Genomic DNA, 3,502 nt, shown 5'->3' on the forward strand with positions numbered 1-3,502 from the left:
TGGGGTAGGTACCAACTCGGAATTGATGCCAATACATAGGTGGGTATTTATTGGACGAGATTCACGAGAGTCCTATGAGATCCTAGATCTGTATATTTCTTGTACAATTAGGAAGCCTTGTGTTTTAGAAGTTTTGTTTTTAGTAGCCTTGTTTTTAGGAAGATATTCTTTTTGGATTAGAAAGTCTTTTGGAGATAGAAGTTGCATTGCATTTAGGATGTAGGGTTGTTAGAAAGTTTTGGGAGCAACAAACTCCATCGAGTTTGTATATATATATCATGGTATGAGAGCAAGGTTCTAGCAAGTCAAAGTAACCCTTTGATATGAAGGTAGTTGGCAGCCATTATAAGATGGTAAAGCTCATCGACACCGACGTTGATGTACTTTGAGTCCCAATTCCTGATTTCTTCGTGAGCCTCATTAGGATTGTCCATCTTCTTCTTGAAATCAAACTCGACATGTTTCCTGCAATAATAAATCACCTTGGGTAAGATATTACTGCTGACGTTGAGCAATGGAACCACATCAACACCAAAGCCATCTTCGACCATTTGTTTGAACATCTCAGACGAGTCTTGTCGATCGGTCACCATGGATGCCAACAATGACAGGAACGGTGAAAGCTCGAGTAAGTTTATTGGACCATCTTCTCCTTTCTATTCGCATCCATCAGATAATCCTGGAATTATTATTAGTCCAGTGGTCTTGAGAGGAGATAGCTACGACGAATGGGCAAAGGCGATGAGAACTGCTTTTCGTGCCAAAAACAAAAACGATTTCATCGAAGGCAAGGTCACAAAGCTGGAGAACGACGCTCTGGAGATCAATCTCCGGTGGATTGTGAACTCGATGTTGGTGGCTTGGGTTTTCAATATTGTCGATCCATCACTGTGTTCAACTATAACGTATATGGAGACGGCCAAGGAGCTTTGGGATGATTTGAAGGAACGATTCTTGATCGGCAACGAACCCCAGATTTATCAGATTAAATCTGAGCTTGCTAACTGCAAGCAACATGGACAAACAGTGGTTGCATATTATGGAAAATTGAAGGCAATGTGGGATGAATTAGGAAGCTACTCTAAGGTACCCGTGTGTACATGCGGGTGCAGGTGTGGAGCGGTAGCCGGAGGTAAGGAGGAACGGGCAGATGCGGTTGGTTTTGCAGCACAAGCCTTGCAGACATCGCGAAACAGTAGAGCTGCTTCAAAAGACAAAACAATTGTGGTCGATCTGACCATGAAGCAAAGAATTGCTTCCAATTAATTGGATACCCTGAATGGTGGGGAGATAGACCCCGAGGTACGTCGATCGGGCGTGGAGCAGGACGAGGAAAAGGGGGTGGACCCTCTGGCAGACATGGCCGAGGTACGACAAAATCTCATGCTGCTCAGTCATCAGCGGGGCGTGAGGTGGCTGCTAATGCAGCTGTGACTGACGGAGGGCGGACCAAACTGAGCGGGCTTAATGACGAGCAATGGCAGACTCTTGTAAGCATGCTTAATGCTTACAAAACCGAGACTAATGAAAAACTCTCGGGTAAGAATTACTCCACTAAATAGATTATTGACTCTGGGTCGTCACATCACATGACAGGGAATTTAAATGTGCTCATTGACACCTATGATGTTACCCAATGTATGCACACCGAGGCCGTGAAAGAAGGCACTATTGAACTTGGAAATAATTTTAAATTGCTGCACGTATTATATGTCCCAAAACTCTATTATAATTTATTGTCAGTAGGTCGGTTACTTCGTGACACAGATTGTATTGTGATGTTTACTAATAAGTTGTGTGTGATATAGGACCGCATCTCGAGGACTCCGATTGGTGCGGGTGAACAACTTGATGGGGTCTATGTCTTCAAGGGTGTGGTGCCGGTTCGTGCTTACAAGACAAATGGAATTGGGTCATGTGATTTGTGGCATCAAAGATTAGGACATCCTTCTTATGAAACGGTTAGCTTGCTTCTTAATATTAGTAATAGTAAGAACAAAACCTGTGATGTTTGTTTGAAGGCAAAGCAAACTAGAGATGTTTTTATTCAAAGCGGCAATAAAGTGACTAATTGTTTTGCATTGATTCATTGTGACTTATGGGGTGCTTATAGAGTACCTGCATCTTGTGGTGCTGTATACTTTTTGACAATTGTTGATGATTATTCTCCAGCGGTTTGGATTTATTTGCTGGTTGAAAAAAGTGAAGTTGGTCGAACACTAAAAAAATTTTGTGGATTGAACGTCAATTTAATAAGAAGGTTAAGGTAGTGAGAAGTGATAATGGAACAAAGTTTAAATCCTTGAAATCATATTTTGACGAGCAAGGAATTTTATTTCAAACTTCCTATGTTGGAACACTACAACAAAATGGTCGTGTGGAGAGAAAGAAGCGTCATATTTTGAATGTGGCCAAAGCACTAAGATTTCAAGCCCATCTTCTGATTAATTTCTGGGGTGAGTGTGTTTTGACCGCATGGTATTTGATTAATTGGACATCTTCGACCATTCTTGGTGGTAAAACACCTTACGAGATGCTATTTGGATAAAGTCCTTATAAACATCTTAGAGTTTTTGGTTGCTTATTTTTTTTGCATACTCGGGACCGTGACAAATTTGCCACTAGGAGTAGGGAATGTGTTTTTGTTGGGTTCCCTTTTGGGAAAAATGGGTGGAAATTATACGATCTTGAGTTTGGTGATTAGTTCATCTCACGAGACATGGTGTTTAGTGAGGCCGAGTTTCCCTTTGCCACTCCGAAACATCAACCCTCACTAACCAGTCCTCCCATAGCCAAGGAAAATGTTGGGTTGCCTTGGACTGTCCAACCACCGAACTCTGCGACCACTACTCCTAACATGGTATCTGATTCACCTCATATAGAAGTCAGGGGGAGCAACACGATCGATGAAGAAGGACATCAGAACATGGTAATGATGAGGAGGCAGGTCCTCTTGATGAGACAATGAGCCATACAGATTGCAGGAATAATGAAACTCCAGCTGCTCCTCAGCCTACCAGGAGTTATTAGGCTGCGAACATCGAGAAAAGCAGACCCCAACTATTTACAGGACTTTGTCACACACTCTGCTCATTGTTTAGACCCCTCCGCTGTTTCTCCTGCATCATCTCAGTCCTCACGTACTCCTTATCCCATAACTCATTATGTGACGTATGATAAATTTTTTCTGTCAAACACATACATTTCTTGGCAACTGTTACTGCAGGCCGAGAACCTACTCATTTCTCTGAGGCAATAGCTGATGCTCGGTGGCATGAAGCTATGCGCCAAGAGATACAGGCTTTGAAAGACAATGGGGTATGGACCTTGGAAGACCTCCCATCTGGAAAAAAAGGCAATCGGGTGTAAATGGGTCTACAAAGTCAAGTACTACTCTGATGGACCCATTGAAAGATTTAAAGCATGGTTGGCAGTCTTGGGCAACACTTAAGTTGAATGTCTTGACTACAACGAGACCTTTGCCCCTGTGGCTAAAATGGTT

General features: G+C 42.6%; 1 pseudogene; it reads right to left on the reverse strand.

Moving 5' to 3' along the window:
• Window positions 1–305: 305 nt before the first annotated feature.
• On the reverse strand, window positions 306–593 carry LOC148866972 (SKP1-like protein 4 pseudogene; annotated as a pseudogene).
• Between the last annotated feature and the right edge of the window lie 2,909 nt (window positions 594–3,502).

The sequence above is a fragment of the Nelumbo lutea genome, chromosome 3 (assembly GCF_056320005.1).
Source record: "Nelumbo lutea isolate HS-2025 chromosome 3, American lotus-T2T, whole genome shotgun sequence".
NCBI classification, from domain to species: Eukaryota; Viridiplantae; Streptophyta; class Magnoliopsida; order Proteales; family Nelumbonaceae; genus Nelumbo; species Nelumbo lutea.